We start from the raw sequence: 21,234 nt of genomic DNA on the forward strand, positions 1-21,234 counted from the left end.
TTAGGGAGCCCCAGGGCCTGGGGCGACCCACCCCATATGCTTTGGGAGCCCATGGCCTGGGGCGCCCCAGCTCTTAGGATTTGGGACCCCAGGCCTGTGGCGCCCCAGCCCTTAGGCTTAGGGAGCCCCAGGACTGGGGCTGCCCCAGTCCTTAGGAAAAGGGAGCCCCAGGCCTGGGCGCCCCAGCCCTTAAGATTAGGGAGCCCCAGGCTTGGGGTGCCCCAGCCCTTAGGTTTAGGAAGCCCCAGGCCCGGGGAGGCCCAGCCTTTAGGCTTTGGGAACCCCACGCCTGGAGCGCCCCAGCCCTTAGGCATAGAAAGCCCCAGGCCCGGGGCTTCCCAGCCCTTATGCTTTAGGAGCCCCAGGCTTGGGGCGCCCCAGCCCTTAGGCTTAGGGAGCCCCAGGCCTTGCGCGCACCAGCACTTATGCTTTGGTAGCCCAAGGCCTGGGGTGCCCCAGCCCTTAGGCTTAGGGAGTCCCAGGCTTGCAGCGCCCCAGCCCTTAGGCTTTGGGAGCCCTAGACCGGGGCGCCCCAGCCCTTGGACTTTGGGAGCCCAAGGCCTGGGGCGCCCAAGCCCTTAGGATTTGGGACCCCAGTCCTGGGGCGTCCCAGCCCGTAGGCTTCGGGAGCCCCAGGCCTGTGGTGCCCCAAACCCTTAGGCTTTGGGAGCCCCAGGCCTGGGGTGCCCCAGTTCTTAGGAAAAGGGAGCCATAGACCAAGGGCGCCCCAGCACTTAGGCTTAGGGAGCCCCAGGTGGGGCGATAAAACCTTTAGGCTTAGGGAGATCCAGGCTTTGGGCGCCCCAGGCCTTAAGCTTAGGGAGCCCCATGGCTGGGGCGCCCCAGCCCTTTAGCTTTGGGAGCACCAGGCCTGGGACGCCCCAGCCCTTTGGCTTTGGGAGCCCCAGGCCTGGGGTGCCCCAGTCCTTAGGAAAAGGGAGCCCCAGGCCTGGGGCGCCCCAGCCCTAAGGCTTTGGGTGCCCCAGGACTGAGGCGCCCCAGCCCTTAGGCTAAGGGAGCACCTGGCCGGGGGCGCCACAGAACATAGGCTTAGGGAGGTCCAGGCCTGTGGTGACCCATCCATATGCTTAGGGAGCCCCAGGCCTGGGCACCCCAACCCTTAGCTTTGGGGGCCCCAGGACTGCGGCACCCAAGCCCTTAGGCTTTGGGAGCCCCAGGTCTGGTGCGCCCCAGCCCTTAGGCCTTGGAGCCCCATGCCTGGGGCGCCACAGCCCTTAGGTTAAGGAGCCCCAGAACTGGGGCGCCCCAGCCCTTAGGCTTAGGAAGCCCCAGGCCCTGGGAGCCACAGCCCTTAGGCTTTGGGAACCCTACGCCTGGAGCGCCCCAGCCCTTAGGCATAGGAAGCCCCAGGCCCGGGGCTCCCCAGCCCTTATGCTTTAGGAGCCCCAGGCCTGGGGCGCCCCAGCCCTTAGGCTTAGGGAGCCCCAGGCCTTGCGCGCACCAGCACTTATGCTTTGGTAGACCAAGGCCTGGCGTGCCCCAGCCCTTAGGCTTAGGGAGTCCCAGGCTTGGGGCGCCCCAGCACTTAGGCTTTGGGAGCCCCAGCCCTGGGCGCCCCAGCCCTTAGGCTTTGGGAGCCCAAGGCCTGGGACACCCCAGCCCTTAGTATTTGGGAGCCCCAGGCCTGCGGTGCCCCAGTCCTTAGGAAAAGGGAGCCACAGACCTAGGGCGCCCCAGCACTTAGGCTTAGGGAGCACCAGGCCAGGGGCACCCCAGCACTAAGGCTTAGGGAGCCACAGGTGGGGCGATAAAACTTTTAGGCTTAGGGAGCCCCAGGTTTTGGACGCCCCAGCCCTTAAGCTTAGGGAGCCCCATGGCTGGGGCACCCAGCCCTTTGTCTTTGGGTGCACCAGGCCTGGGGCGCCCCAGCCCTTTGGCTTTGGGAGCCCCAGGCCTGGGGTGCCCCAGTCCTTAGGAAAAGGGAGCCCCAGGCGTGTGGTGCTCCAGTGCTTAGGCTTAGGGAGCCCGGCCCTGGGGCGCCCCAGGCCTTAGGCTTAGGGAGCCCTAGGCCTGGGGCATCCCAGCCCTTAGGCTTAGGGAGCACCTGGCCGGGGGTGCCACAGAACTTAGGCTTAGGGACGTCCAGGCCTGGGGGGACACATCCATATGTTTCGGGAGCCCCAGGCCTGGGGCGCCCCTGTTCTTAGGCTTAGGGAGCCCCAGGCCTGAGGCCACCAGCCTTTAGGCTTTGGGACCCCAGGCCTGGGCGCCCAAGCTCTAAGGCTAAGGAGCCCCAGGACTGGGGCGCCACAGTCCTTACGCTTAGGGAGCCCCAGGCCTGGGGCGCCCCAGCCCTTAGGCATAGGAAGCCCCAGGCCCGGGGCGCCCCAGCCCTTATGCTTAGGAAGCCCCCCACTGGGGTGCCCCAGCACTTAGGCTTTGGGAACCCAAGGCCTGGGGCGCCCCAGCCCTTAGGCTTAGTGAGTCCCAGGCTTGTGTCGCCCCAGCCCTTAGGCTTTTGGAGCGCCAGGCCTTGTGCGCCCCAGCCCTTAGGCTTTGGGAGCGCCAAGCCTGGGGCACCCCAGCCCTTCGGCTTTGGGATCCAAGGCCTGGGGCGCCCCAGCTCTTAGGATTTGGGACCCCAGTCCTGGGGCGCCCCAGTCCTTAGGCTTATGGAGCCCCAGGCCTGGGCGCCCCAGGCCCTAGCTTTGGGGGCCCCAGGACTGCGGTGCCCAAGCCCTTAGGCTTTGGGAGCCCCAGGTCTGGTGCGCCCCAGCCCTTAGGCCTTGGGAACCCCAGGCCTGGGGCGCCACAGCCCTTAGGTTAAGGAGCCCCAGAATTGGGGCGCCCCAGCCCTTAGGCTTAGGAAGCCCCAGGCCCTGTGAGCCCCAGCCCTTAGGCTTTGGGAACCCCACGCCAGGAGTGCCCCAGCCCTTAGGGATAGGAAACCCGAGGCCCGGGGCTCCCCAGCCCTTATGCTTTAGGAGCCCCAGGCCTGGGGCGCCCCAGCCCTTAGGCTTAGGGAGCCCCAGGCCTTGCGCGCACCAGCACTTATGCTTTGGTAGCCCAAGGCCTGGCGTGCCCCAGCCCTTAGGCTTAGGGAGTCCCAGGCTTGGGTCGCCCCAGCCCTTAGGCTTTGGGAGCCCCAGACCTGGGCGCCCCAGCCCTTAGGCTTTGGGAGCCCAAGGCCTGGGGCGCCCCAGCCCTTAGTATTTGGGACCCCAGTCCTGGGGCGCCCCAGCCCTTAGGCTTAGGGAGCCCCATGCCTGTGGCGCCCCAAACCCTTAGGCTTTTGTAGCCCCAGGCCTGGGGTGCCCCAGTCCTTAGGAAAAGGGAGCCACAGGCCTAGGGCGCCCCAGCACTTAGGCTTAGGGAGCACTTCGCCTGGGGCGCCCCAGAATTTAGGCTTAGGGAGCCCCAGTCTTGGGGCTCCCCTGTACTTAGGTTTAGGGAGCCCCAGGGCCTGGGGCTACCCACCCCATATGCTTAGGGAGCCCCAGACCTGGGGCGCCCCAGCCCTTAGGCTTTGAGAGCCCCAGGCCTGGGACGCCCTAGCCCTTAGGCTTTGGGAGCCCCAGACCTGTGGCGCCCCAGCCCTTAGGCTTAGGGAGCCCCAGGAATGGGGCGCCCCAGCGCTTAGTCTTAGGGAGCCCGGGCCTGGGGCGCACCAGCCCTTAGTCTTAGGGAGCCTTAGGCCTGGGGCGCCCCAGCCCTTAGTCTTAGGGAGCCCTAGGCCTGGGGCGCCCCAGTCCTTAGGCTTAGGGAGCACCTGGCTTGGGGCGCCCCAGAACTTAGGCTTAGGGAGCCCCAGGCCTGGGGCGCCAAGCACTTAGTCTTAGAGAGCCCAAGGCCTGTGGCGACCCATCCCATAGGCTTAGGGAGTCCCAGGGCTGGGGCGCCCCAGCGGTTAGGCTTAGGGAGCACCTGGCTTGGGGCGCCTCAGAACTTAGGCTTAGGGAAGTCCAGGCCTGGGGGGCCCATCCATATGCTTAGGGAGCCCCAGGCCTGGGGCGCCAAAGCCCTTAGCCTTAGGGAGCCCCAGGCCTGGGGCGCCCGAGCCCTTAGGCTTAGGGAGCCCCAGCCCTGGGGCCACCAGCCTTTAGGCTTTGGGACCCCAGGCCTGGGCGCCCCAGCTCTTAGGCTAAGGAGCCTCAGGACTGGGGCGCCCTAGTCCTTACGCTTAGGGAGCCCCACGCCTGGGATGCCCCAGCCCTTAGGCATAGGAAGCCCAAGGCCCGGGGCGCCCTAGCCCTTAGGCTATGAGAGCCCCAAGCCTGGGGTGCCCCAGCCCTTAAGTTTAGGGAGCCCCAGGCCTGGTGTGCCCCAGCACTTAGGCTTTGGGAACCCAAGGCCTGGGGCGCCCCAGCCCTTAGGCTTAGTGTGTCCCAGGCTTGGGGCGCCCCAGCTCTTAGGCTTTGGGAGCCCCAGGCCTGGGGCTCACCAGCACTTCTGCATTGGGTGCCCAAGGCCTGGGGCGCCCCAGCTCTTAGGATTTGGGACCCCAGTCCTGTGGCCTCCAGTCCTTAGGCTTAGTGAGCCCCAGGCCTGTGGTTCCCCAGCCCTTAGGCTTTGGGAGCCCCAGGCCTGGGGCTGCCCCAGTCCTTAGGAAAATGGAGCCCCAGGCCTGGGCGCCCCAGCCCTTAGCTTTGGGAGCCCCAGGACTGGGGTGCCCAAGCCCTTAGGCTATGGGAGCCCCAGGCCTGGGGCGCCACAGCCCTTAGGTTAAGGAGCCCCAGAACTGGGGCACCCCAGCATTTAGGTTTAGGGAGCCCCAGGCCTGGGGCGCCCCAGCCCTTAGGATTAGGGAGCCCCAGGCTTGTGGCGCCCCAGCCTTAGGCTTAGCAAGCCCCCGGCCCAGGGAGCCCCAGCCCTTAGGCTTTGGGAACCCCACGCCTGGAGTGCCCCAGCCCTTAGGCATAGGAAGCCCCAGGCCCGGGGCTCCCCAGCCCTTAGGCTTAGGGAGCCCCAGGCATTGCGCGCACCAGCACTTATGCTTTGGTAGCCCAAGGCCTGGGGTGCCCCAGCCCTTAGGCTTAAGGAGTCCCAGGCTTGGGGCGCCCCAGTTCTTAGGCTTTGGAAGCCCCAGACCTGTGCGCCCCAGCACTTATGCTTTGGTAGCCCAAGGCCTGGGGTGCCCCAGCCCATAGGCTTAGGGAGTCCCAGGCTTGGGGCGCCCCAGCCCTTTGGCTTTGGGAGCCCCAGACCTGGGCACCCCAGCCCTTAGGCTTTGGGAGCCCAAGGCCTGGGGCGCCCCAGCCCTTAGAATTTGGGACCCCAGTCCTGGGGCGCCCCAGCCCTTAGGCTTAGGGAGCCCCAGGCATTGCGCGCACCAGCACTTATGCTTTGGTAGCCCAAGGCCTGGGGTGCCCCAGCCCTTAGGCTTAGGGAGTCCCAGGCTTGGGGCGCCCCAGTTCTTAGGCTTTGGGAGCCCCAGACCTGGGCGCCCCAGCCCTTAGTCTTTGGGAGCCCTAGGCCTGGGGCATCCCAGCCCTTAGGCTTAGGGAGCACCTGGCCGGGGGTGCCACAGAACTTAGGCTTAGGGACGTCCAGGCCTGGGGGGACACATCCATATGCTTCGGGAGCCCCAGGCCTGGGGCGCCCCTGTTCTTAGGCTTAGGGAGCCCCAGGCCTGAGGCCACCAGCCTTTAGGCTTTGGGACCCCAGGCCTGGGCGCCCAAGCTCTAAGGCTAAGGAGCCCCAGGACTGGGGCGCCACAGTCCTTACGCTTAGGGAGCCCCAGGCCTGGGGCGCCCCAGCCCTTAGGCATAGGAAGCCCCAGGCCCGGGGCGCCCCAGCCCTTATGCTTAGGAAGCCCCCCACTGGGGTGCCCCAGCACTTAGGCTTTGGGAACCCAAGGCCTGGGGCGCCCCAGCCCTTAGGCTTAGTGAGTCCCAGGCTTGTGTCGCCCCAGCCCTTAGGCTTTTGGAGCGCCAGGCCTTGTGCGCCCCAGCCCTTAGGCTTTGGGAGCGCCAAGCTTGGGGCGCCCCAGCCCTTCGGCTTTGGGAGCCAAGGCCTGGGGCGCCCCAGCTCTTAGGATTTGGGACCCCAGTCCTGGGGCGCCCCAGTCCTTAGGCTTATGGAGCCCCAGGCCTGGGCGCCCCAGGCCCTAGCTTTGGGGGCCCCAGGACTGCGGTGCCCAAGCCCTTAGGCTTTGGGAGCCCCAGGTCTGGTGCGCCCCAGCCCTTAGGCCTTGGGAACCCCAGGCCTGGGGCGCCACAGCCCTTAGGTTAAGGAGCCCCAGAATTGGGGCGCCCCAGCCCTTAGGCTTAGGAAGCCCCAGGCCCTGTGAGCCCCAGCCCTTAGGCTTTGGGAACCCCACGCCAGGAGTGCCCCAGCCCTTAGGGATAGGAAACCCGAGGCCCGGGGCTCCCCAGCCCTTATGCTTTAGGAGCCCCAGGCCTGGGGCGCCCCAGCCCTTAGGCTTAGGGAGCCCCAGGCCTTGCGCGCACCAGCACTTATGCTTTGGTAGCCCAAGGCCTGGCGTGCCCCAGCCCTTAGGCTTAGGGAGTCCCAGGCTTGGGTCGCCCCAGCCCTTAGGCTTTGGGAGCCCCAGACCTGGGCGCCCCAGCCCTTAGGCTTTGGGAGCCCAAGGCCTGGGGCGCCCCAGCCCTTAGTATTTGGGACCCCAGTCCTGGGGCGCCCCAGCCCTTAGGCTTAGGGAGCCCCATGCCTGTGGCGCCCCAAACCCTTAGGCTTTTGTAGCCCCAGGCCTGGGGTGCCCCAGTCCTTAGGAAAAGGGAGCCACAGGCCTAGGGCGCCCCAGCACTTAGGCTTAGGGAGCACTTCGCCTGGGGCGCCCCAGAATTTAGGCTTAGGGAGCCCCAGTCTTGGGGCTCCCCTGTACTTAGGTTTAGGGAGCCCCAGGGCCTGGGGCTACCCACCCCATATGCTTAGGGAGCCCCAGACCTGGGGCGCCCCAGCCCTTAGGCTTTGAGAGCCCCAGGCCTGGGACGCCCTAGCCCTTAGGCTTTGGGAGCCCCAGACCTGTGGCGCCCCAGCCCTTAGGCTTAGGGAGCCCCAGGAATGGGGCGCCCCAGCGCTTAGTCTTAGGGAGCCCGGGCCTGGGGCGCACCAGCCCTTAGTCTTAGGGAGCCTTAGGCCTGGGGCGCCCCAGCCCTTAGTCTTAGGGAGCCCTAGGCCTGGGGCGCCCCAGTCCTTAGGCTTAGGGAGCACCTGGCCTGGGGCGCCCCAGAACTTAGGCTTAGGGAGCCCCAGGCCTGGGGCGCCAAGCACTTAGTCTTAGAGAGCCCAAGGCCTGTGGCGACCCATCCCATAGGCTTAGGGAGTCCCAGGGCTGGGGCGCCCCAGCGGTTAGGCTTAGGGAGCACCTGGCTTGGGGCGCCTCAGAACTTAGGCTTAGGGAAGTCCAGGCCTGGGGGGCCCATCCATATGCTTAGGGAGCCCCAGGCCTGGGGCGCCAAAGCCCTTAGCCTTAGGGAGCCCCAGGCCTGGGGCGCCCGAGCCCTTAGGCTTAGGGAGCCCCAGCCCTGGGGCCACCAGCCTTTAGGCTTTGGGACCCCAGGCCTGGGCGCCCCAGCTCTTAGGCTAAGGAGCCTCAGGACTGGGGCGCCCTAGTCCTTACGCTTAGGGAGCCCCACGCCTGGGATGCCCCAGCCCTTAGGCATAGGAAGCCCAAGGCCCGGGGCGCCCTAGCCCTTAGGCTATGAGAGCCCCAAGCCTGGGGTGCCCCAGCCCTTAAGTTTAGGGAGCCCCAGGCCTGGTGTGCCCCAGCACTTAGGCTTTGGGAACCCAAGGCCTGGGGCGCCCCAGCCCTTAGGCTTAGTGTGTCCCAGGCTTGGGGCGCCCCAGCTCTTAGGCTTTGGGAGCCCCAGGCCTGGGGCTCACCAGCACTTCTGCATTGGGTGCCCAAGGCCTGGGGCGCCCCAGCTCTTAGGATTTGGGACCCCAGTCCTGTGGCCTCCAGTCCTTAGGCTTAGTGAGCCCCAGGCCTGTGGTTCCCCAGCCCTTAGGCTTTGGGAGCCCCAGGCCTGGGGCTGCCCCAGTCCTTAGGAAAATGGAGCCCCAGGCCTGGGCGCCCCAGCCCTTAGCTTTGGGAGCCCCAGGACTGGGGTGCCCAAGCCCTTAGGCTATGGGAGCCCCAGGCCTGGGGCGCCACAGCCCTTAGGTTAAGGAGCCCCAGAACTGGGGCACCCCAGCATTTAGGTTTAGGGAGCCCCAGGCCTGGGGCGCCCCAGCCCTTAGGATTAGGGAGCCCCAGGCTTGTGGCGCCCCAGCCTTAGGCTTAGCAAGCCCCCGGCCCAGGGAGCCCCAGCCCTTAGGCTTTGGGAACCCCACGCCTGGAGTGCCCCAGCCCTTAGGCATAGGAAGCCCCAGGCCCGGGGCTCCCCAGCCCTTAGGCTTAGGGAGCCCCAGGCATTGCGCGCACCAGCACTTATGCTTTGGTAGCCCAAGGCCTGGGGTGCCCCAGCCCTTAGGCTTAAGGAGTCCCAGGCTTGGGGCGCCCCAGTTCTTAGGCTTTGGAAGCCCCAGACCTGTGCGCCCCAGCACTTATGCTTTGGTAGCCCAAGGCCTGGGGTGCCCCAGCCCATAGGCTTAGGGAGTCCCAGGCTTGGGGCGCCCCAGCCCTTTGGCTTTGGGAGCCCCAGACCTGGGCACCCCAGCCCTTAGGCTTTGGGAGCCCAAGGCCTGGGGCGCCCCAGCCCTTAGAATTTGGGACCCCAGTCCTGGGGCGCCCCAGCCCTTAGGCTTAGGGAGCCCCAGGCATTGCGCGCACCAGCACTTATGCTTTGGTAGCCCAAGGCCTGGGGTGCCCCAGCCCTTAGGCTTAGGGAGTCCCAGGCTTGGGGCGCCCCAGTTCTTAGGCTTTGGGAGCCCCAGACCTGGGCGCCCCAGCCCTTAGTCTTTGGGAGCCCAAGGCCTGGGGCGCCCCAGCCCTTAGAATTTGGGACCCCAGTCCTGGGGCGCCCCAGCCCTTAGCCTTAGTGAGCCTCAGGCCTGTGGGCCCCAAACCCTTAGGCTTTGTGAGCCCAAGGCCTGGGGTGCCCCAGTCCTTAGGAAAAGGGAGCCACAGGCCTACGGCGCCCCAGCACTTAGGCTTAGGGAGCACCACGCCTGGGGCGCCCCAGAACTTAGGCTTAGGGAGCCCCAGTCCTGGGGCTCCACTGCACTTAGGTTTAGGGAGCCCCAGGGCCTGGGGCGACCCACCCCAAATGCTAAAGGAGCCCCAGACCTGGGGCGCCCCAGCCCTTAGGCTTTGGGAGCCCCAGGCCTGGGACGCCCCAGCCCTTAGGCTTTGGGAGCCCAAGGCCTGTGGCGCCCCAGCCCTTAGGCTTAGGGAGCCCCAGGACTAGGGCGCCCCAGCGCTTAGGCTTAGGGAGCCTGGGCCTGGGGCGCCCCAGCCCTTAGGCTTAGGGAGCCCCAGGCCTGGGGCGCCAAGCACTTAGGCTTAGGGAGCACCAGGCCTGGGGCGCCCCAGGACTTAGGCTTAGGGAGCCCCATGCCTGGGGCGCCACAGCCCTTAGGTTAAGGAGCCCCAGAACTGGGGCGCCCCAGCCCTTAGGCTTAGGAAGCCCCAGGCCCTGGGAGCCACAGCCCTTAGGATTTTGGGAACCCTACGCCTGGAGCGCCCCAGCCCTTAGGCATAGGAAGCCCCAGGCCCGGGGCTCCCCAGCCCTTATGCTTTAGGAGCCCCAGGCCTGGGGCGCCCCAGCCCTTAGGCTTAGGGAGCCCCAGGCCTTGCGCGCACCAGCACTTATGCTTTGGTAGACCAAGGCCTGGCGTGCCCCAGCCCTTAGGCTTAGGGAGTCCCAGGCTTGGGGCGCCCCAGCACTTAGGCTTTGGGAGCCCCAGCCCTGGGCGCCCCAGCCCTTAGGCTTTGGGAGCCCAAGGCCTGGGGCACCCCAGCCCTTAGTATTTGGGAGCCCCAGGCCTGCGGTGCCCCAGTCCTTAGGAAAAGGGAGCCACAGACCTAGGGCGCCCCAGCACTTAGGCTTAGGGAGCCCCAGGCCAGGGGCACCCCAGCACTAAGGCTTAGGGAGCCCCAGGTGGGGCGATAAAACTTTTAGGCTTAGGGAGCCCCAGGTTTTGGACGCCCCAGCCCTTAAGCTTAGGGAGCCCCATGGCTGGGGCACCCAGCCCTTTGTCTTTGGGTGCACCAGGCCTGGGGCGCCCCAGCCCTTTGGCTTTGGGAGCCCCAGGCCTGGGGTGCCCCAGTCCTTAGGAAAAGGGAGCCCCAGGCGTGGGGTGCCCCAGCGCTTAGGCTTAGGGAGCCCGGCCCTGGGGCGCCCCAGGCCTTAAGCTTAGGGAGCCCTAGGCCTGGGGCACCCCAGCCCTTAGGCTTAGGGAGCACCTGGCCGGGGGTGCCACAGAACTTAGGCTTAGGGACGTCCAGGCCTGGGGGGACACATCCATATGCTTCGGGAGCCCCAGGCCTGGGGCGCCCCTGTTCTTAGGCTTAGGGAGCCCCAGGCCTGAGGCCACCAGCCTTTAGGCTTTGGGACCCCAGGCCTGGGCGCCCAAGCTCTAAGGCTAAGGAGCCCCAGGACTGGGGCGCCACAGTCCTTACGCTTAGGGAGCCCCAGGCCTGGGGCGCCCCAGCCCTTAGGCATAGGAAGCCCCAGGCCCGGGGCGCCCCAGCCCTTATGCTTAGGAAGCCCCCCACTGGGGTGCCCCAGCACTTAGGCTTTGGGAACCCAAGGCCTGGGGCGCCCCAGCCCTTAGGCTTAGTGAGTCCCAGGCTTGTGTCGCCCCAGCCCTTAGGCTTTTGGAGCGCCAGGCCTTGTGCGCCCCAGCCCTTAGGCTTTGGGAGCGCCAAGCCTGGGGCGCCCTAGCCCTTCGGCTTTGGGAGCCAAGGCCTGGGGCGCCCCAGCTCTTAGGATTTGGGACCCCAGTCCTGGGGCGCCCCAGTCCTTAGGCTTATGGAGCCCCAGGCCTGGGCGCCCCAGGCCTTAGCTTTGGGGGCCCCAGGACTGCGGTGCCCAAGCCCTTAGGCTTTGGGAGCCCCAGGTCTGGTGCGCCCCAGCCCTTAGGCCTTGGGAACCCCAGGCCTGGGGCGCCACAGCCCTTAGGTTAAGGAGCCCCAGAATTGGGGCGCCCCAGCCCTTAGGCTTAGGAAGCCCCAGGCCCTGTGAGCCCCAGCCCTTAGGCTTTGGGAACCCCACGCCAGGAGTGCCCCAGCCCTTAGGGATAGGAAACCCGAGGCCCGGGGCTCCCCAGCCCTTATGCTTTAGGAGGCCCAGGCCTGGGGCGCCCCAGCCCTTAGGCTTAGGGAGCCCCAGGCCTTGCGCGCACCAGCACTTATGCTTTGGTAGCCCAAGGCCTGGCGTGCCCCAGCCCTTAGGCTTAGGGAGTCCCAGTTTTGGGTCGCCCCAGCCCTTAGGCTTTGGGAGCCCCAGACCTGGGCGCCCCAGCCCTTAGTCTTTGGGAGCCGAAGGCCTGGGGCGCCCCAGCCCTTAGTATTTGGGACCCCAGTCCTGGGGCGCCCCAACCCTTAGGCTTAGGGAGCCCCAGGCCTGTGGCGCCCCAAACCCTTAGGCTTTGGTAGCCCCAGGCCTGGGGTGCCCCAGTCCTTAGGAAAAGGGAGCCACAGGCCTAGGGCGCCCCAGCACTTAGGCTTAGGGAGCACCTCGCCTGGGGCGCCCCAGAATTTAGGCTTAGGGAGCCCCAGTCTTGGGGCTCCCCTGTACTTAGGTTTAGTGAGCCCCAGGGCCTGGGGCTACCCACCCCATATGCTTAGGGAGCCCCAGACCTGGGGCGCCCCAGCCCTTAGGCTTTGAGAGCCCCAGGCCTGGGACGCCCTAGTCCTTAGGCTTTGGGAGCCCCAGACCTGTGGCGCCCCAGCCCTTAGGCTTAGGGAGCCCCAGGACTGGGGCGCCCCAGCGCTTAGTCTTAGGGAGCCCGGGCCTGGGGCACACCAGCCATTAGTCTTAGGGAGCCTTAGGCCTGGGGCGCCCCAGCCCTTAGTCTTAGGGAGCCCTAGGCCTGGGGCGCCCCAGTCCTTAGGCTTAGGGAGCACCTGGCCTGGGGCGCCCCAGAACTTAGGCTTAGGGAGCCCCAGGCCTGGGGCGCCAAGCACTTAGTCTTAGAGAGCCCAAGGCCTGTGGCGACCCATCCCATAGGCTTAGGGAGTCCCAGGGCTGGGGCGCCCCAGCGGTTAGGCTTAGGGAGCACCTGGCTTGGGGCGCCTCAGAACTTAGGCTTAGGGAAGTCCAGGCCTGGGGGGCCCATCCATATGCTTAGGGAGCCCCAGGCCTGGGGCGCCAAAGCCCTTAGCCTTAGGGAGCCCCAGGCCTGGGGCGCCCGAGCCCTTAGGCTTAGGGAGCCCCAGCCCTGGGGCCACCAGCCTTTAGGCTTTGGGACCCCAGGCCTGGGCGCCCCAGCTCTTAGGCTAAGGAGCCTCAGGACTGGGGCGCCCTAGTCCTTACGCTTAGGGAGCCCCACGCCTGGGATGCCCCAGCCCTTAGGCATAGGAAGCCCAAGGCCCGGGGCGCCCTAGCCCTTAGGTTATGAGAGCCCCAAGCCTGGGGTGCCCCAGCCCTTAAGTTTAGGGAGCCCCAGGCCTGGGGTGCCCCAGCACTTAGGCTTTGGGAACCCAAGGCCTGGGGCGCCCCAGCCCTTAGGCTTAGTGTGTCCCAGGCTTGGGGCGCCCCAGCTCTTAGGCTTTGGGAGCCCCAGGCCTGGGGCGCACCAGCACTTCTGCATTGGGTGCCCAAGGCCTGGGGCGCCCCAGCTCTTAGGATTTGGGACCCCAGTCCTGTGGCCTCCAGTCCTTAGGCTTAGTGAGCCCCAGGCCTGTGGTGCCCCAGCCCTTAGGCTTTGGGAGCCCCAGGCCTGGGGTGCCCCAGTCCTTAGGAAAATGGAGCCCCAGGCCTGGGCGCCCCAGCCCTTAGCTTTGGGAGCCCCAGGACAGGGGTGCCCAAGCCCTTAGGCTATTGGAGCCCCAGGCCTGGGGCGCCACAGCCCTTAGGTTAAGGAGCCCCAGAACTGGGGCACCCCAGCATTTAGGTTTAGGGAGCCCCAGGCCTGGGGCGCCCCAGCCCTTAGGATTAGGGAGCCCCAGGCTTGTGGCGCCCCAGCCTTAGGCTTAGCAAGCCCCCGGCCCAGGGAGCCCCAGCCCTTAGGCTTTGGGAACCCCACGCCTGGAGTGCCCCAGCCCTTAGGCATAGGAAGCCCCAGGCCCGGGGCTCCCCAGCCCTTAGGCTTAGGGAGCCCCAGGCATTGCGCGCACCAGCACTTATGCTTTGGTAGCCCAAGGCCTGGGGTGCCCCAGCCCTTAGGCTTAAGGAGTCCCAGGCTTGGGGCGCCCCAGTTCTTAGGCTTTGGAAGCCCCAGACCTGTGCGCCCCAGCACTTATGCTTTGGTAGCCCAAGGCCTGGGGTGCCCCAGCCCATAGGCTTAGGGAGTCCCAGGCTTGGGGCGCCCCAGCCCTTTGGCTTTGGGAGCCCCAGACCTGGGCACCCCAGCCCTTAGGCTTTGGGAGCCCAAGGCCTGGGGCGCCCCAGCCCTTAGAATTTGGGACCCCAGTCCTGGGGCGCCCCAGCCCTTAGGCTTAGGGAGCCCCAGGCATTGCGCGCACCAGCACTTATGCTTTGGTAGCCCAAGGCCTGGGGTGCCCCAGCCCTTAGGCTTAGGGAGTCCCAGGCTTGGGGCGCCCCAGTTCTTAGGCTTTGGGAGCCCCAGACCTGGGCGCCCCAGCCCTTAGTCTTTGGGAGCCCAAGGCCTGGGGCGCCCCAGCCCTTAGAATTTGGGACCCCAGTCCTGGGGCGCCCCAGCCCTTAGCCTTAGGGAGCCTCAGGCCTGTGGGCCCCAAACCCTTAGGCTTTGTGAGCCCAAGGCCTGGGGTGCCCCAGTCCTTAGGAAAAGGGAGCCACAGGCCTACGGCGCCCCAGCACTTAGGCTTAGGGAGCACCACGCCTGGGGCGCCCCAGAACTTAGGCTTAGGGAGCCCCAGTCCTGGGGCTCCACTGCACTTAGGTTTAGGGAGCCCCAGGGCCTGGGGCGACCCACCCCAAATGCTAAAGGAGCCCCAGACCTGGGGCGCCCCAGCCCTTAGGCTTTGGGAGCCCCAGGCCTGGGACGCCCCAGCCCTTAGGCTTTGGGAGCCCAAGGCCTGTGGCGCCCCAGCCCTTAGGCTTAGGGAGCCCCAGGACTAGGGCGCCCCAGCGCTTAGGCTTAGGGAGCCTGGGCCTGGGGCGCCCCAGCCCTTAGGCTTAGGGAGCCCCAGGCCTGGGGCGCCAAGCACTTAGGCTTAGGGAGCACCAGGCCTGGGGCGCCCCAGAACTTAGGCTTAGGGAGCCCCATGCCTGGGGCGCCACAGCCCTTAGGTTAAGGAGCCCCAGAACTGGGGCGCCCCAGCCCTTAGGCTTAGGAAGCCCCAGGCTTTGGGAGCCACAGCCCTTAGGCTTTGGGAACCCTACGCCTGGAGCGCCCCAGCCCTTAGGCATAGGAAGCCCCAGGCCCGGGGCTCCCCAGCCCTTATGCTTTAGGAGCCCCAGGCCTGGGGCGCCCCAGCCCTTAGGCTTAGGGAGCCCCAGGCCTTGCGCGCACCAGCACTTATGCTTTGGTAGACCAAGGCCTGGCGTGCCCCAGCCCTTAGGCTTAGGGAGTCCCAGGCTTGGGGCGCCCCAGCACTTAGGCTTTGGGAGCCCCAGCCCTGGGCGCCCCAGCCCTTAGGCTTTGGGAGCCCAAGGCCTGGGGCACCCCAGCCCTTAGTATTTGGGAGCCCCAGGCCTGCGGTGCCCCAGTCCTTAGGAAAAGGGAGCCACAGACCTAGGGCGCCCCAGCACTTAGGCTTAGGGAGCCCCAGGCCAGGGGCACCCCAGCACTAAGGCTTAGGGAGCCCCAGGTGGGGCGATAAAACTTTTAGGCTTAGGGAGCCCCAGGTTTTGGACGCCCCAGCCCTTAAGCTTAGGGAGCCCCATGGCTGGGGCACCCAGCCCTTTGTCTTTGGGAGCCCCAGGCCAGGGGTGCCCCAGCCCTTAGGCTTAGGGAGTCCCAGGCTTGGAGCGCCCCAGCCCTTAGGCTTTGGGAGCCCTAGACCGGGGCGCCCCAGCCCTTGGACTTTGGGAGCCCAAGGCCTGGGGCGCCCCAGCCCTTAGGATTTGGGACCCCAGTCCTGGGGCGTCCCAGCCCTTAGGCTTAGGGAGCCCCAGGCCTGTGGCGCCCCAAACCCTTAGGCTTTGGGAGCCCCAGGCCTGGGGTGCCCCAGATCTTTGGAAAAGGGAGCCATAGACCAAGGGCGCCCAAGCACTTAGGCTTAGGGAGCCCCAGGTGGGGCGATAAAACCTTTAGGCTTAGGGAGCTCCAGGCTTTGGGCGCCCCAGGCCGTAAGCTTAGGGAGCCCCATGGCTGGGGCTCCCCAGCCCTTTAGCTTTGGGAGCACCAGGCCTGGGACGCCCCAGCCCTTTGGCTTTGGGAGCCCCAGGCCTGGGGTGCCCCAGTCCTTAGGAAAAGGGAGCCCCAAGCCTGGGGCGCCCCTGCCCTAAGGCTTTGGGTGCCCCAGGACTGAGGCGCCCCAGTGCTTAGGCTTAGGGAGCCCGGGACTGGGGCGCCCCAGCCCTTAGGCTTAGGGAGTCCTAGGCCTGGGGCGCCCCAGCCCTTAGGCTTAGGGAGCCCGAGGCCAGGGGCACCCCAGCACTAAGGCTTAGGGAGCCCCAGGTGAGGCGATAAAACCTTTAGGCTTAGGGAGCCCCAGGCTTTGGGCGCCCCAGCCCTTAAGCTTAGGGAGCCCCATGGCTGGGGCACCCCAGCCCTTTGGCTTTGGGTGCACCAGGCCTGGGGCGCCCTAGCCCTTTGGCTTTGGGAGCCCCAGGCCTGGGGTGCCCCAGTCCTTAGGAAAAGGGAGCCCCAGGCCTGGCGTGCCCCAGCGCTTAGGCTTAGGGAGCCCGGCCCTGGGGCGCCCCAGGCCTTAGGCTTAGGGAGCCCTAGGCCTGGGGTGCCCCAGCCCTTAGGCTTAGGGAGCACCTGGCCGGGGGCGCCACAGAACTTAGGCTTAGGGAGGTCCAGGCCTGGGGGGACCCATCCATATGCTTAGGGAGCCCCAGGCCTGGGGCGCCCCAGCCCTTAGGCTTAGTGTGTCCCAGGCTTGGGGCGCCCCAGCTCTTAGGCTTTGGGAGCCCCAGGCCTGGGGCGCACCAGCACTTCTGCATTGGGTGCCCAAGGCCTGGGGCGCCCCAGCTCTTAGGATTTGGGACCCCAGTCCTGTGGCCTCCAGTCCTTAGGCTTAGTGAGCCCCAGGCCTGTGGTGCCCCAGCCCTTAGGCTTTGGGAGCCCCAGGCCTGGGGTGCCCCAGTCCTTAGGAAAATGGAGCCCCAGGCCTGGGCGCCCCAGCCCTTAGCTTTGGGAGCCCCAGGACAGGGGTGCCCAAGCCCTTAGGCTATTGGAGCCCCAGGCCTGGGGCGCCACAGCCCTTAGGTTAAGGAGCCCCAGAACTGGGGCACCCCAGCATTTAGGTTTAGGGAGCCCCAGGCCTGGGGCGCCCCAGCCCTTAGGATTAGGGAGCCCCAGGCTTGTGGCGCCCCAGCCTTAGGCTTAGCAAGCCCCCGGCCCAGGGAGCCCCAGCCCTTAGGCTTTGGGAACCCCACGCCTGGAGTGCCCCAGCCCTTAGGCATAGGAAGCCCCAGGCCCGGGGCTCCCCAGCCCTTAGGCTTAGGGAGCCCCAGGCATTGCGCGCACCAGCACTTATGCTTTGGTAGCACCAAGGCCTGGGGTGCCCCAGCCCTTAGGCTTAAGGAGTCCCAGGCTTGGGGCGCCCCAGTTCTTAGGCTTTGGAAGCCCCAGACCTGTGCGCCCCAGCACTTATGCTTTGGTAGCCCAAGGTCTGGGGTGCCCCAGCCCATAGGCTTAGGGAGTCCCAGGGTTGGGGCGCCCCAGCCCTTTGGCTTTGGGAGCCCCAGACCTGGGCACCCCAGCCCTTAGGCTTAGGGAGTCCCAGGCTTGGGGCGCCCCAGTTCTTAGGCTTTGGGAGCCCCAGACCTGGGCGCCCCAGCCCTTAGTCTTTGGGAGCCCAAGGCCTGGGGCGCCCCAGCCCTTAGAATTTGGGACCCCAGTCCTGGGGCGCCCCAGCCCTTAGCCTTAGTGAGCCTCAGGCCTGTGGGCCCCAAACCCTTAGGCTTTGTGAGCCCAAGGCCTGGGGTGCCCCAGTCCTTAGGAAAAGGGAGCCACAGGCCTACGGCGCCCCAGCACTTAGGCTTAGGGAGCACCACGCCTGGGGCGCCCCAGAACTTAGGCTTAGGGAGCCCCAGTCCTGGGGCTCCACTGCACTTAGGTTTAGGGAGCCCCAGGGCCTGGGGCGACCCACCCCAAATGCTAAAGGAGCCCCAGACCTGGGGCGCCCCAGCCCTTAGGCTTTGGGAGCCCCAGGCCTGGGACGCCCCAGCCCTTAGGCTTTGGGAGCCCAAGGCCTGTGGCGCCCCAGCCCTTAGGCTTAGGGAGCCCCAGGACTAGGGCGCCCCAGCGCTTAGGCTTAGGGAGCCTGGGCCTGGGGCGCCCCAGCCCTTAGGCTTAGGGAGCCCCAGGCCTGGGGCGCCAAGCACTTAGGCTTAGGGAGCACCAGGCCTGGGGCGCCCCAGAACTTAGGCTTAGGGAGCCCCATGCCTGGGGCGCCACAGCCCTTAGGTTAAGGAGCCCCAGAACTGGGGCGCCCCAGCCCTTAGGCTTAGGAAGCCCCAGGCCCTGGGAGCCACAGCCCTTAGGCTTTGGGAACCCTACGCCTGGAGCGCCCCAGCCCTTAGGCATAGGAAGCCCCAGGCCCGGGGCTCCCCAGCCCTTATGCTTTAGGAGCCCCAGGCCTGGGGCGCCCCAGCCCTTAGGCTTAGGGAGCCCCAGGCCTTGCGCGCACCAGCACTTATGCTTTGGTAGACCAAGGCCTGGCGTGCCCCAGCCCTTAGGCTTAGGGAGTCCCAGGCTTGGGGCGCCCCAGCACTTAGGCTTTGGGAGCCCCAGCCCTGGGCGCCCCAGCCCTTAGGCTTTGGGAGCCCAAGGCCTGGGGCACCCCAGCCCTTAGTATTTGGGAGCCCCAGGCCTGCGGTGCCCCAGTCCTTAGGAAAAGGGAGCCACAGACCTAGGGCGCCCCAGCACTTAGGCTTAGGGAGCCCCAGGCCAGGGGCACCCCATTACTAAGGCTTAGGGAGCCCCAGGTGGGGCGATAAAACTTTTAGGCTTAGGGAGCCCCAGGTTTTGGACGCCCCAGCCCTTAAGCTTAGGGAGCCCCAGGGCCTGGGGCGACCCACCCCATATGCTTTGGGAGCCCAAGGCCTGGGGCGCCCCAGCTCTTAGGATTTGGGACACCAGTCCTGGGGCGCCCCAGTCCTTAGGCTTAGGGAGCCCCAGGCCTGTGGCGCCCCAGCCCTTAGGCTTTGGGAGCCCCAGGCCTGGGGCTGCCCCAGTCCTTAGGAAAAGGGAGCCCCAGGCCTGGGCGCCCCAGCCCTTAGCTTTGGGAGCCCCAGGCCTGGGGCGCCCAAGCCATTAGGCTTTGGGAGCCCCAGGTCTGGGGAACCCCACACCTTAGGCCTTGGGAGCCCCAGGCCTGGGGCGCCAAGCACTTAGTCTTAGAGAGCCCAAGGCCTGTGGCGACCCATCCCATAGGCTTAGGGAGTCCCAGGGCTGGGGCGCCCCAGCGGTTAGGCTTAGGGAGCACCTGGCTTGGGGCGCCTCAGAATTTAGGCTTAGGGAAGTCCAGGCCTGGGGGGCCCATCCATATGCTTAGGGAGCCCCAGGCCTGGGGCGCCAAAGCCCTTAGCCTTAGGGAGCCCCAGGCCTGGGGCGCCCGAGCCCTTAGGCTTAGGGAGCCCCAGCCCTGGGGCCACCAGCCTTTAGGCTTTGGGACCCCAGGCCTGGGCGCCCCAGCTCTTAGGCTAAGGAGCCTCAGGACTGGGGCGCCCTAGTCCTTACGCTTAGGGAGCCCCACGCCTGGGATGCCCCAGCCCTTAGGCATAGGAAGCCCAAGGCCAGGGGCGCCCTAGCCCTTAGGCTATGAGAGCCCCAAGCCTGGGGTGCCCCAGCCCTTAAGTTTAGGGAGCCCCAGGCCTGGGGTGCCCCAGCACTTAGGCTTTGGGAACCCAAGGCCTGGGGCGCCCCAGCCCTTAGGCTTAGTGTGTCCCAGGCTTGGGGCGCCCCAGCTCTTAGGCTTAGGGAGCACCTGGCCGGGGGCGCCACAGAACTTAGGCTTAGGGAGGTCCAGGCCTGGGGGGACCCATCCATATGCTTAGGGAGCCCCAGGCCTGGGGCACCCCAGCCCTTAGGCTTAGTGTGTCCCAGGCTTGGGGCGCCCCAGCTCTTAGGCTTTGGGAGCCCCAGGCCTGGGGCGCACCAGCACTTCTGCATTGGGTGCCCAAGGCCTGGGGCGCCCCAGCTCTTAGGATTTGGGACCCCAGTCCTGTGGCCTCCAGTCCTTAGGCTTAGTGAGCCCCAGGCCTGTGGTGCCCCAGCCCTTAGGCTTTGGGAGCCCCAGGCCTGGGGCTGCCCCAGTCCTTAGGAAAATGGAGCCCCAGGCCTGGGCGCCCCAGCCCTTAGCTTTGGGAGCCCCAGGACTGGGGTGCCCAAGCCCTTAGGCTATGGGAGCCCCAGGCCTGGGGCGCCACAGCCCTTAGGTTAAGGAGCCCCAGAACTGGGGCACCCCAGCATTTAGGTTTAGGGAGCCCCAGGCCTGGGGCGCCCCAGCCCTTAGGATTAGGGAGCCCCAGGCTTGTGGCGCCCCAGCCTTAGGCTTAGCAAGCCCCCGGCCCAGGGAGCCCCAGCCCTTAGGCTTTGGGAACCCCACGCCTGGAGTGCCCCAGCCCTTAGGCATAGGAAGCCCCAGGCCCGGGGCTCCCCAGCCCTTAGGCTTAGGGAGCCCCAGGCATTGCGCGCACCAGCACTTATGCTTTGGTAGCCCAAGGCCTGGGGTGCCCCAGCCCTTAGGCTTAAGGAGTCCCAGGCTTGGGGCGCCCCAGTTCTTAGGCTTTGGGAGCCCCAGACCTGGGCGCCCCAGCCCTTAGTCTTTGGGAGCCCAAGGCCTGGGGCGCCCCAGCCCTTAGAATTTGGGACCCCAGTCCTGGGGCGCCCCAGCCGTTAGCCTTAGGGAGCCTCAGGCCTGTGGGCCCCAAACCCTTAGGCTTTGTGAGCCCAAGGCCTGGGGTGCCCCAGTCCTTAGGAAAAGGGAGCCACAGGCCTACGGCGCCCCAGCACTTAGGCTTAGGGAGCACCACGCCTGGGGCGCCCCAGAACTTAGGCTTAGGGAGCCCCAGTCCTGGGGCTCCACTGCACTTAGGTTTAGGGAGCCCCAGGGCCTGGGGCGACCCACCCCAAATGCTAAAGGAGCCCCAGACCTGGGGCGCCCCAGCCCTTAGGCTTTGGGAGCCCCAGGCCTGGGACGCCCCAGCCCTTAGGCTTTGGGAGCCCAAGGCCTGTGGCGCCCCAGCCCTTAGGCTTAGGGAGCCCCAGGACTAGGGCGCCCCAGCGCTTAGGCTTAGGGAGCCTGGGCCTGGGGCGCCCCAGCCCTTAGGCTTAGGGAGCCCCAGGCCTGGGGCGCCAAGCACTTAGGCTTAGGGAGCACCAGGCCTGGGGCGCCCCAGAACTTAGGCTTAGGGAGCCCCATGCCTGGGGCGCCACAGCCCTTAGGTTAAGGAGCCCCAGAACTGGGGCGCCCCAGCCCTTAGGCTTAGGAAGCCCCAGGCCCTGGGAGCCACAGCCCTTAGGCTTTGGGAACCCTACGCCTGGAGCGCCCCAGCCCTTAGGCATAGGAAGCCCCAGGCCCGGGGCTCCCCAGCCCTTATGCTTTAGGAGCCCCAGGCCTGGGGCGCCCCAGCCCTTAGGCTTAGGGAGCCCCAGGCCTTGCGCGCACCAGCACTTATGCTTTGGTAGACCAAGGCCTGGCGTGCCCCAGCCCTTAGGCTTAGGGAGTCCCAGGCTTGGGGCGCCCCAGCACTTAGGCTTTGGGAGCCCCAGCCCTGGGCGCCCCAGCCCTTAGGCTTTGGGAGCCCAAGGCCTGGGACACCCCAGCCCTTAGTATTTGGGAGCCCCAGGCCTGCGGTGCCCCAGTCCTTAGGAAAAGGGAGCCACAGACCTAGGGCGCCCCAGCACTTAGGCTTAGGGAGCCCCAGGCCAGGGGCACCCCAGCACTAAGGCTTAGGGAGTCCCAGGCTTGGGGCGCCCCAGCACTTAGGCTTTGGGAGCCCCAGCCCTGGGCGCCCCAGCCCTTAGGCTTTGGGAGCCCAAGGCCTGGGGCACCCCAGTCCTTAGTATTTGGGAGCCCCAGGCCTGCGGTGCCCCAGTCCTTAGGAAAAGGGAGCCACAGACGTAGGGCGCCCCAGCACTTAGGCTTAGGGAGCCCCAGGC

This window comes from Tenrec ecaudatus, unplaced genomic scaffold (assembly GCF_050624435.1).
Source record: "Tenrec ecaudatus isolate mTenEca1 unplaced genomic scaffold, mTenEca1.hap1 Scaffold_256, whole genome shotgun sequence".
Classification (NCBI taxonomy): domain Eukaryota; kingdom Metazoa; phylum Chordata; class Mammalia; order Afrosoricida; family Tenrecidae; genus Tenrec; species Tenrec ecaudatus.